Source organism: Anolis carolinensis, chromosome 4 (genome assembly GCF_035594765.1).
Source record: "Anolis carolinensis isolate JA03-04 chromosome 4, rAnoCar3.1.pri, whole genome shotgun sequence".
Lineage (NCBI taxonomy): Eukaryota > Metazoa > Chordata > Lepidosauria > Squamata > Dactyloidae > Anolis > Anolis carolinensis.
In genome coordinates, this window is record NC_085844.1 from 177,275,393 (window position 1) to 177,288,720 (window position 13,328).

The window sequence follows — 13,328 nt, forward strand, 5'->3', positions numbered from 1 at the left end:
GGACTTTCTTATACCTTTTCTTAAAGGGCTATTGCTTGCTCAACTTTTCCACCAATTCATTTTGAGATTATTATTTGCTTTAATAAAAATATTAAAAGATTATTGGTCTCTGTGTTGGTTTTCAGTGCTCTCGCTGCCTGGGCTGCAACACTTTGGTTGTTTCAGAACTTGGCTACCCCCTACTGTATCTTTCGCTAAATATTCTGAAGCATATCTGAACATTGTGATTTGATTTCATTCTCATCAGTGGGACCAGCACTTTCAAAAGGCAGTAAAACATAGAGGTCTGACTGCTACCAACACTGGTTCCTTTCCAGCACCAATCAAAACATAAAATTTAAAAAACCATTCAGGCATTAACATGTTTTTAATAAAATATGCATGTACAATACATTTTAAAAGTGTTTTAACTTCTTCAGTACTTTTACTTATTAAATTGTTTAATCAGGGTTTTTTGCTTTATTCAATTAATTGCTGTTGTTTTAAAATTTTCTTTTATTGATTTTAACTAATTTTTTAATCAAACTCTGAGACCCCCACAAGGTAGGGTGAGATAAATATTTCCATAAATAAATCTGGATTGTTTTCCTTTAGTGTCCAGACATAAAAACACATGCTGATGACTCCTTTTTGCTGTGGAGAATCTAGCATCCCCTCCTCTAACTTGACAATCTGACCATGTTATCAATCACATCTTTAAACAAGTATATTTATGCAGACCACTTTTCTCCTGAACAAAAATTAAAAACAAAAATGGAACTGCAGTGTTACAATTCAGAACATGCAGCCAGCTCATCTGCAACCCATATCTTTTTCTGCTGAAAATCAACTTCTGCTTGGTGATTAGTCCCCCCTCCCCAAAAAAGTGCTGTTTTCACGAACTACTACTGGGAATAAAAAGCTAAAAGGGTGCAATTTTCTGATTGAGATCAGAAATATATTCCCAGTGGAAGGTTTGTAAATGCTTAAATGAGTGTAGTTTGGCCTTCAGTGAGACTTTAAAATTTGAATTGTTGCCACATATTTCCAAGTGTGGAGGTATAAGTAGTGGACGAGTCACTCCAAGAAAGGAAGAATTGAATTAATTATCTTTATCTTCCATAACAGGAGCCAGAAAAGATTAAAATTAAAAACAAAAGGAAGGTATCTGGACAAGCCTGATTCCTTTTTTTTAATTCCTTGAAACTTTAATCAATACTTTCAATTCTAATTATTAGAACTTCTAGGTACAACTATGAAATAATAAAACCACAAATAAGTGTAAATAACCCCTTAGTGAAGAATATGAGACAAGCAATTTTAGACTGGGCTAAATAACTTTCATATGCTGCTGTTGAATTTTCATCAGTTCAAGCCTACCTGGGCTAATGCTGATGAATGAGAGGGGTTCTTGTTCATCTATAACTGAAGGGTAGACAATTTCCCACTTTTGTTTTTAGAATAGTGGAGCAAGTATTTTAAAATTGTAAAATTGTACCTACAACAGCTATAAATCAAGGTGAATTCCCCCCAAACCTCTCCAGTATTTTTCATTGGAAAGAAGTCACGAGTGGAGTGCCACAGGGTTCCGTCCTGGGCCCGGTTCTCTTTAACATCTTTATTAACGACTTAGATGAAGGGTTAGAAGGCACGATCATCAAGTTTGCAGATGACACCAAACTGGGAGGGATAGCCAACACTCCAGAAGACAGGAGCAAAATTCAAAACGATCTTGACAGACTAGAGAGATGGGCTGAAACTAACAAAATGAAGTTCAACAGGGATAAATGCAAGATACTTCATTTCGGCAGAAAAAATGGAATGTAAAGATACAGAATGGGGGACGCCTGGCTAGACAGCAGTACATGTGAAAAAGATCTTGGAGTCCTTGTGGACAACAAGTTAAACATGAACCAGCAATGTGATGCGGCTGCTAAGAAAGCCAATGGGATTCTGGCCTGCATCAATAGGGGTATAGCATCTAGATCCAGGGAAGTCATGCTTCCCCTCTATTCTGCCTTGGTTAGACCACACCTGGAATACTGTGTCCAATTCTGGGCATCGCAGTTGAAGGGAGATGTTGACAAGCTGGAAAGCGTCCAGAGGAGGGTGACTAAAATGATCAAAGGTCTGGAGAACAAGCCCTATGAGGAGAGGCTTAAAGAACTGGGCATGTTTAGCCTGCAGAAGAGAAGGCTAAGAGGAGACCTGATAGCCATGTACAAATATGTGAGGGGAAGTCATAGGGAGGAGGGAGCAAGCTTGTTTCTACTGCCCTGCAGACTAGGACGCGGAACAATGGCTTCAAACTACAGGAAAGGAGATTCCACCTGAACATCAGGAAGAACTTCCTCACTGTGAGAGCTGTTTGGCAGTGGAACTCTCTCCCCCAGACTGTGGTGGAGGCTCTTTCTTTGGAAGCTTTTAAACAGAGGCTGGATGGCCATCTGTCGGGGGTGCTTTGAATGCGATTTCCTGCTTCTTGGCAGGGGGTTGGACTGGATGGCCCATGAGGTCTCTTCCAACTCTACTATTCTATGATTCTATGATTCTGTGTAATCCAGGTCCATTGTTGGAAGGGGGGGTGATGCAGGGTAAACTACAACTTCCATCATGTGGAGCCCTCCAAACCCCTCCAGTATATTTAGTTGCTGCTCAGTTCTATTTGTTATACAGACAGCGTTGAAAAGAGCAGGAAAGGGTTAAGAGAGAGGCAGTGGGCGGTGTCTGGCAGATTCCACACCAGTGGAGAGAGTAAGGAACCCTGGGATGCCTGCCTGTGGTGGAGGAAACACGTAAAATCTAGGATGAAATGGTCCTTAAATGAAAGCTTTTCTTTGGGGGTGGGCTGCAGTATTTGAGCTACATGTTCATGGCACTCACTATAACCTACAATGTCAGTGGGGGTGGGCTTTGGTGGTTCATCAGCACTGTGGGTTGTAGCTGTTTGTGGAGACGGGAGGCTGTCTGTGGAAGTGGGTACTCCAGCCACATACACACATACAGAGTTTCACTTTTATTATGTGTATGTATAGATATAAAATGAATATTAATTTCACTGGTTTAACATATCATACCCACCTTACAAATTCAACACAAAGCAAGCAAAACCAATATATAAAAATATAGAACAATTACAGTAAGCCTTTTGCTCTTGTTTACAGATTTGTGCCACAACAATAAATCAAGGAGGAAGACAAGCAGAATTGCAGTAAACCATGGTATAAAATTTCAAATGTCAAAGTAAATATCTGAACCATTCACAGAACTACATCCACAAATACAGGCAGTCTCCAAGTTACAAGTTAGGGTCTGTAGATTTGTTCTTAAATTGAATTTATTTGTAGTTTGGAATAGGGGCAGCAAAAAGTGCAATTTAGGTAATTTGGCCAAAAAAGATGCACATAATAGTTTCTGTGTGATTTGAATCCCTTTTTTAAAAAAACACCAAAGCTTCCAAGTAATGGAGAAAAAACCCATAGAATTAATCCTTCCAATAAGGAATCTCTCCTGTTTATCCTGTAGAGCTTCTTTGGGGTGTACTTATACTGTGGAATGAATGCCCTGGTTCATTGCTATGGGATCTTGGAAGCTGTAGTTTTACAAGGTCTTTGGCCTTCTCTGCCAAAGAATGCTGCTGTCTTAACAAACTACAAATTCCAGCATTGCATACATTGAGCCAGTGCAATTAAAAGTGGTGTCAGATATAAAGGAAAGGAGAGGTGGAAAGATACAGGGAGAATAAAGGATATACTGGACCTCATCACACTGACTAGAACATCTATCCACTTTAAATCCGGTTGCTGCCTCCTGCTGAATTCTGGGGTTTGTAGTTTAGGGAGGGACCTTTAAACTGCTTGTCCAGAGACGTCCTGAGCCCCAGTAAACTTCAAATCCCAGAATTCTGCAGAAGGCAGCAACCAGATTTAAAGTGGAATAAAAGGAAAAGAGGTTTGTAGAGATCAATAAGGAAAAAAGGGAAACAGAAGATTTGGAGAGATCGATAGGAAGAAAGGGGAAAAGAGATTTGGAGAGATTGACAGGAATAGGAAGAAAAGGGAAAAGAGGTTTGGAGAGATATCAATAGGAAGAAAAAGAAAAGGGGGTGGAGAGATATCAATAGGAAGAAAAAGAAAAGGGGATGGAGAGATGCAGACACGCTTTGGCTCAGTGCTACGATTTTATGGCAGAGATTGAGGGGAGAGGCCCGTTCACAACTATGAGTTTTTCGTAAGTTGCACGTTCATAACTCATGGACTGCCTGTACGTGAGTATATCAGATGTACAGTCTAAAGATAACCAATTTGTATCTCCAATGTGTTAATCAACTCCAGATATTCAAGTATGACTGACGATCAAAACTGGCAAACATGAAACCATAATGTTTAAAAGTTTCTGGCTTTGATAGCAGTCATTTAAATGGCTTTAGATTTTATATAGAACTGGCATGATCTATTTTCATTTTATATCAGAAAAATGTGAGATATGGTATTTGATGGATCTATAAGCTCCAGTGAAACATGTGGCTGGCTATGCTGTTCGTAGTATTGCTGCTGATAGGGTGTCCCAAGTCAGATAGACCTTTGCTAAGGTGTCAGACTATATGCATCAAAGAACAACTGGGCAACAGCAGAACTAAGGTTACACTGGAAGTATTTCTCAAAAACTGCTGAAATTTAGTTAACTGAGCAAGTTGGTACTGTGCAGAAGAAGGCAACGATCAACAACACTTAAATGCCTTTAGCCTTGGAACCCCTATGATAAGGCAATCCAAAACGTAGTAAGAGATAGTGCTGGAAAATAAAACTCCCAGGTCAAAAGGCTCTCAACCAGCTATTGAGGAAGAGCAGTGATCAAATCTGAGAGTGGTAAGCCCAAGGACGCAATCAAATTCAAGTCAAAAGGATGTTCAGTTGCTGACACATGCAGAGATAAGTTGCACAATGTATGTAGACAGAACATGGAATGTGAGAAATATGAATCAGGGAAAGCTAGAAATCATACAACAAAAAATGGAAGGCATGAGTACAACCATATTTGGTGTGAGGGAGGTAAAGTAGATAGGAATAGAACATTTCAATCAGATTACTCTGAAAATGGTAATCAAGGGAGGAATGGGATGGCATTGTAGCGAGGTGAAATGTAGCAAAAGCAATCAGGGGATATGTGAATTCTGACTGAATATCAATAAAACTGCCAAGAAAACCTATCAATTTAATGGTAATCAAGATTATGCTTCTGGCACAAAGGAAGAAAAAGTAGTTGCTACATGAGCGACCAGAAAGAAACTGATTAAACACAAAAAGCAGACATGCTTGTAATCTCAGGTAACCAAAATGCAAAGTAGGAAACAGAGCAGAACTAGACATTGTCAAAGTAGAATTCGGCCTAGGTCCAAGAAATGAAGGAGAAGAGTAAAATATTGCCAACAGTGAGTTCACTACTGACACATTCTTCAGGCAACCAACTAAAGAGATAACTGCAAACATGGACATTACCAGACAGCCAATACAGAAATCAAATGGACTCTTTAATTGGAAACAGAAGTTCTCTTTACAAGCATGAGGAAAGCATCATTCTCTTTACAAAAATAAGACCAGGAACCTTTGGTGACACAGACAATAACAACTTATATCAAAAATTAGGACAAAGTTAAAGAAGTATATTATATTAATCATTATATCAAAATATAGTATGAATAATATTCCTGTAGATTTAAAAGACCATGTAAAGAACACTAAACCTAATGAACAAGAAAACAGCTCTGGGCTGAAATAAAGCCATTTTTCAAGAATGACTGCAAAAAAGGCACAATCAAGAAGAACCAAAAGAAAAAAAGTTCCAATGAATGACCAGTGAAACTCTTCAATAAGTAAGGGACAGAAGAGAAGAAAAAGTAAAAGGGGGAAAAAGATGGTTAAAATCTTGAAAGAGCAGTTCAGTGACTTATCTCTTTAAAAATGCATTTTTTTTCGTTCCTCTATATTTATAGATTCTGTATCCATGGATTCAAGCATTAAGGCTTGAAAACATTCTTAAAATCCATAAAAATTAACTTTGACTTTTCTATTTTATACAAGTTTATATAAAAAAGTTATAACAATAGTTTTAAGAAAGAAAAAATGAAGACACGTTTTGAAATAAAGGTTAATATCTGGTTTGCATAAAATACATAGTACTTAATTGTCCTTTAAAGTACTTTTATACTTTTCATAGCAGCGTCCATTCCATAAACCAGGCAACTATCAGTTGATTCAAGACAGAAATCACCATCAACATCACTGCTTTTTTCAGGTGAGACTATACACCTAGGTAGCTGTTAAACATTCATAATGTGGCTATTTCTGAATAGATTGTGGTGACAGGGGAGAATAAAGAAACAACTCAGAAGAAGATTTTACTATTTTCTTTCTTTGCATTAGCCATACCCCAGTGCAAGTAAAAATACCAAATATAAACAAGTAAATAAGATTAAAAGTATTTAAAAACTACATCTTTGCAAGACATGAAGAACTAAATGCCTCCTTTTAGAGATTTCTCCAAAAATTTGCAGGTGTTTTCTGGAAATGTTCTATATGCCAGAAAGATCCAAACCAGGGTGTTTTTTTCAGTCCTCTAATCTGTTATTTGCTTTCTTCCTATCACAAAACCAGACCAGGACACAAGTCCCTATGAGAAAGAAATAGAAGTCCACGCTGTGCCCACTACTCTGTATCATAGCAATTTTCTAACATCAAAGAACTACAGTGTAATGGGGATTCTAACTTAAGAAAAGCTGAATGCTTTACAAAGAGCTTTAGAGGCCAAATATCCACAAACTGATTCTATAGATATGTATGACAACTTGATCCAAGATCAAAAGCCCCAGATTTTTAAGAATACTAAAGAACCACCAAAAAGTAGGAGCCCCCAGATGGCGTAGTGGACTAAGTGACTTGAAGGTTGGGTTGCTGACCTGAAAGCTGCCAGGTTCGAATCCCACCCGGGGAGAGTGCGGATGTGCTCCCTCTATCAGCTCCAGCTCCATGCGGGGACATGAGAGAAGCCTCCCACAAGGATGGTAAAAAACATCAAAACATCTGGGCATCCCCTGGGCAACGTCCTTGCAGACTGCCAATTCTCTCACCCCAGAAGCGACTCAAGTTGCTCCTAACACACACACACACACAAAACCCAAAAAGTAAGCCTCCCTCTAAGCCTTAGTTTGATAATGCATGCATTTCTCCCAACAAACATTGTAAATTATGCCTATAGGCAAGCCTAAAGGCTGATGGAGAGGCTAAACAAGAAGTCTATTCCACTCTATTAGTCACCAAAAAGGATTACAAGGCCCAAATTATATGCATTAATATATATATATACATACACACATACATATACATATATATATACACACCAAAATCCTCTGGGACAGGCTGATTGGGCTAGTTAAGAACAAGAACAAATCCTTATTCTGGACATTGGTCTCGGGACATGAGAACAACATGACAACAGCCCTCTCTTCTGGGATTCTAGCAAACAGGTGGGCTTCTTTGTTCCAGTCTCTTTATGACTGGCTAGATAATATACAACCTACTCCTGAAACCAGAAATTTGCCAATACGCCCCCCCCCCCCCCCGCACACCCCACACCCCCATTTCTCCTGGTAACGTGAAGTCCTATATAAAACATCTGAAAAGTGGTAAAGCACCAGGGTTTTGTGACGCCTCTAAGCTGCGTGAACACTGGAAACCAACACGGAGGCCAATAAACAATCTAATATCTTTATTAAAGCAATAAAAGAATCAAACAAAAATAAGCAGAGTATATAGTCCAGCAATAGTCCTTTTAAGAAAGGTCAAATATAGTCCAGTAATATAAAGTTTAATGTCCAGTATTAGAGATTAAATCTTCAAATCCAATAACCGAAACACACTCAAACTTCCAGGCAGTTTGAGTGGGGAATAAAGCAAGGTCTCTCAAGAAAGTTCCAAGTTCAGTGTCCAAGGCAGGAAAACAAGGCAAGGCAAGTTGGTCATGGTGGAACTGAAACGCAGTCCAGTCTTGGCAGGGAGACGAGACGCAACGCCCGGTCTACTCAAGAGTAGCGCGCCGCAGGAACTAGAGTCGATGTTAACTTTCCAACTGACAGGTTGACACCGCGATATCTAGCCTATGCCCAGAACTTTTATGGAACTTCAAATCTTCCCCAAACCAGGTGCCTGAGTTCACATTTTCCCAAGGGAAACAGACTGAAGACAACAACTTTGCCAGATGCAACCCTCCCTGAAAACTCCCAAGGGAAACGGTTTAATTAGCATCCTCTCTCTCCGCTAATCTCGCGCTTCGTCTCCAAATCTCCTTCTCAGAGCAGTGTGTTTTGAGAAACAATTTTCTATCAAAAGGAACACTTTCCGGGGAACCAGGCTCTGTTTCAAGGGCTTTTGTAATTAGCTTTGGACCCAAGCTGTCAACAGGGAACATTTGGAAGGGAGCAGAATCTTGCCGAGTTGGAAAAAAACCCATATCCTCTTCAGTCTGATCTATAATGGCTGCGGGGTCATGACTCGAGGGTCTCTGAGACATCACAGAGGTTTGATCGCATCTCTCTAGAACTTTTGAAAGCTAACTTTGCCCCTACTCACTGGATGAAATAGATTCCCTAGAGAAGAGGTTCTCAAATGTTTTCAGCCACTGAGCCCTTTTTGAAGCAAAAGTTTCTCGTGGAGCCCCAAGAAAAGTTTATATACAAACTGTTTGATATATTTTAAAATTTGGCAGGCGAGCCAGGCCAGTAGCAGATGGATGGAGTGATTGTGAACTAATTGAAGAAAACATGAAAAAATTCCTATGCACACTGCACATATCGAGTTCCTAGCGCAAAAACAAAGAAGAAAAGAAAGACAGAAAGAAAGAAAGAACAATACAATATTTAAAATGAAGAACAAATGTAACCCCCATAAACTTAACAGTATTTCAGTGGAATGACCCCAGGGGCCATTCAGTCCAATCCTCTTCTGCCATGCAGGAAAAGCACAATCAAAGCACTCCCAACAGATGACTACACAGTCTTTGTAGTAGTAGTAGTAGTAGTAGTAGTAATAATCATAATCATAACAACAACAACAACAGAAACCCAACAACAACAATAACAAAAACAACAACAACAACAATAGCAGAAACCCAGAGGCCATCCAGTTCAACTCCCTTCTGCCATGCATGAAAAGCACAATCAAAGCACTCCCTGAGCAATGGGAGGGAAACAAGAGTTTTGGAAGCAAGCAACATGAGGGAGAAAGATCTGGTGGCGAGGAAGGTAAGGAAAAAAGGCTTTGGGGGCGAGGGAGGTAGGGGAGGGGGAGGGGCAGAAAAGAGGAGGGAAAGCTTGAAGGAGGAAGGGGGAGGGAGAAGGAGGAAAGCACGGAGCCCCCCAGTATGCTTTGCTCTGCACTTTAAGAACCTCTGTCCTAGAGCATAGGCCTTTTAGACACCCTATCTATGAAAAGCCCCATAAAAAAAATCCTCAGTCAAGTGCTGGTAGGTCTGTCTGGCTCAAACGTTAGAGATATATTGGACTATGTTAATGGGCATTGACCTCAGAATTATAAGATTAAAGGCCCGCTGCTGTGCATCAATTTATAAACATAAAAAGTGACATCCAGCAGTCGGATAGTATGGGACGAGATTTTTTAACATGTTATATTTTTAAGGTCTAGGTTATTTTTTCAAACCTTATAATCAGAGTAGGTCTTATATTTCATAACGATGTTAAATTTTAATTTATATCCTAAACTAATGTAAACACTATACTAATGTGGATGCATGATCACCGACTATAATTAAACATAAAGAAAAGAACTACAATACTCATGAATAATTTATAATAACATTAAAAATGTATAATCTTCTGCAATAATTCTGTTGTATTATACCACCACTAAGGTTTGCTCTATGCTTCTTTGCTGTTGACAGAGCCCCTGGCCAACATAATTTCATGTTGATTTTTTTTTTCTTTCTCTTGTCACTGCTATAGATTGTGCTCCCTGTTCTTTCCTTGATCAATACTTATGTCGGTCAACTATACACAGAGGCAGGGAACTGAAGTTGTGAGCATATTGAGCTGCAAGATTGTATACAGAATTAGTGATGTGTGGTTCATGGAATCTGGAAATGTTGTGTGCAGGAAAGACACAGAACAAAACCCATACTGGGTAAGACCAAAGACCTACTAGACCACAATTCTGTTCAGACATTTTTGCTTCTGATGTAATGACAGCATGAACAGAAATGAATGACATCAGGATAGTGAAGTACAAAATAATTCATTTTCACCCTATGAATTTTAAAAAGTTGGTGACTAAAGCAAGACAAGTATTAGGCAATGTAACACCTACATTTCCTTTCATCCTACTGATCCTACATAGGATTGTTTTACATCAAATGGTGTATAAACAGCTAGATGAGCAGCCTGAATTGTGTTCAAAGCAAGATTTTGACACAGCAAAGTGAATTCAAAAAGCAAAGACTTCTTTATGATAGAAATGGCATTCATAGCTAGAACAGCTATTAGCAGTTTTAGAAAGCACTTTGATCTGCCTCTTACCCAGAACATGACTGATTCTTACCCTTACAGTATTATTTGCCAGAAAGAAAGTAAATGTCAGCATAGAAGCATCTGACAAACTGCTAAAGGCTTTCCAAAACAGTTCATTTAAATGCCAGAAGACTTTTAAAACATATAAAAATGATACATTTCATTAAGACTGCACACAATTCATATTTTAAACTAAGATATTCTAGGTTATAACTTAGCTCAAAATCTGATCACCCACACAACATTTTAAGATTAACATATTAAACTCCTTTTCTACTACAGAACACTCAAGACTTACTAGTACAAATGAAGTCTAATTAAAGATAATCAGTTGATGATAAATAACCTTGTAATCAATACATGTGGAAATAAAAAGGCAATAATTTTTAATCTGCATTTGAATAACAAAACATCAGCTCTCATACTTGAGATATACATTTAACTCTTGCCTTTTTATGCTGACCCAGATTTGCATTAATACTATAGAGTGTAACATATGTCAAAGTAAACAGGCTTTATCCAAGAAATCACATCAATCTCCAAACAGGGGGGTGGAATATTTCTAAGATACAATCAGGAATTTTAAACTGCATGAACTAAACAGAAAACATGCATAATATCTTATAAGTCTCCCCCCCCCCCCCCCGCCCCGAACCTCTATTTCAGTTCCTAAGCACCTGGTTCAATAAAAACAACACCCCTGGGTCAACTGTTCATCTCAAATGAAATAACATAGACTGGTAAAGACAAGAGACAATCCTCTTTGGATTACTTCCCGGCCCCCAACCTTATGTAAATTTTAGGAACATTTGTTTTCCTCAGGTACACTGACTGGGAGACATGTACGTCTGCTTCTAGATGTTTGTACCAAATATATAGTTACATTACAGAATAAACCCTTTGTGCATTAATGTCTGTTTAAGTAATTTTGAGACAATAGGATCTAAATAGTCTAAAGGCACCAAATCCCATTTCATTTTGGAAGCGAAGCAGAATCAACTCTGGTTAGTGCCTGAATGGGAGACCATCAAATTATTTTTAGGCTATATTGCAAAGAAAGGAACTGGCAAAAACCATGCACTCCTGTATTCCTTCCATAAGACAACTCTATGAAAGTCATGAGGCCTCCAAAAGTCAACAGGGGATCACAACCAGACAAAGTAAAAACATCTGCCCTTGTGCTTTGCCACTCTGCTGCTGAATACATATGCCAGTGTAGAACACATCTCATCACATTAAAACAGTGGATATGGCTCTTAATGAGACATGCCGCATTATCACAGGATGTCTGCGCCCCACACCACTGGAGAAATTATACTGTTTAGCTGGTATTGCACCACCTTACATCCACCGGGAAGCAACAACCAATAATGAAAGGACCAAGGCAGTGGCATCTCCGGCCCAACCCCTGTTCGGATATCAGTCAGAACGCCAATGCCTTAAATCAAGAAATAGTTTTCTAAGATCTACAGAGATTCTCGCAGTAACACCTCAGCAAGCGAGAGTCCAAAAGTAGCAGGTTAAAACACAGAACCTCAATCAGTGTCTGTGACCAGATGAGAGACTCCCTCCTGGGCACACAGAAGACTGAGTGGCTTGGAAGACGCTGAACAGACTGCACACCAGAGCTGGTCCAAGGTAATTTTCAAGTGTAGGCGAACAGAAATTTTGGCGCCCCTGCCTCCAAAAACCAATCACTCAACTACTAGGTTGGCAGAAGCTGGGGCTAACAGCGGGAGCTCACCATGCTCCCCAAATTCGAACAGGCAACAAATTATTGGGTTGCTGACCTGAAGGTGGTGGTAGCGGTGGCTGTTACCTTCCTGCCAGAGCAGTACCTATTGATCTACTCACATTTGCATGTTTTCAAACTGCTAGGCTGACAGAAGCTGGGGCTAACAGCGGGTGCTCACTCCGCTCCCCAGATCTGAACCTGCAACCTTTCAGTCAGCAAGTTCAGCAGCTCAGTGGTTTAATCCGCTGCGCCACTGGGAGCTCCCTATATATACACATACACATATATATACACACACATCCACCCCCATATTCCTCCTCCAGGACCGTCATCTACATTGGCCTATATCCCAGGATCTGATCCCAGATTATCTGCTTATCCCAGATTATCTGGCAGTGAATATTAATATAATCCAGTTCAAAACCTAGAATAAGATCCTGGGACCATGCTCATCACTTTCACTAGATTATGACTGCAAGGATCATTTTCCCCTAAGGCTCCTTCCACACAGCTGAATAAAATCCCACATTTTCTGCTTTGAACTGGGATATAAGGCAATGTGGACTCAGATAACCCAGTCCAAAGCAGACACTGTGGGATTTTCTGTCTTGATATTCTGGGTTATATGGCTGCGTGGAAGCAACCTAGGTTATCTGAGTCCACACTGCCATATATTCCAATTCCAAGCAGATATTGTGGGATTTTCTGTCTTCATATTCTGGGTTATATGGGTTATCTGAGTCCACACTGATATATGTAGGCAGGAAATTCCACAATATCTGCTTTGAACTGGGTTATATGAGTCCACACTGCCATATATTCGAGTTCAAAGCAAATAATGTGGAATTTCCTGCCTTGATATTCTGTGTTATATGCCTGTGTGGAAGGCCCTCAAGGCCCTTTCTACACTGCCATATAATAAAGATTATCAATTCAGATCACCCACATATTTATTTATTTAATACATTTATATCCTGCCCCTCTCACCCCAAAAGGGATTCAGAGTGGCTTACAAATTAAATTTACATACAATATTATATT

At 39.5% G+C, this 13,328-nt stretch overlaps 1 protein-coding gene across 4 annotated transcripts in view; it reads right to left on the bottom strand.

Annotated features, from left to right (window-relative positions):
• Positions 1–13,328, bottom strand: part of zfyve9 (zinc finger FYVE-type containing 9) — an 83,111-nt gene that overhangs the window by 57,697 nt on the left and 12,086 nt on the right. The window lies entirely within an intron of this gene.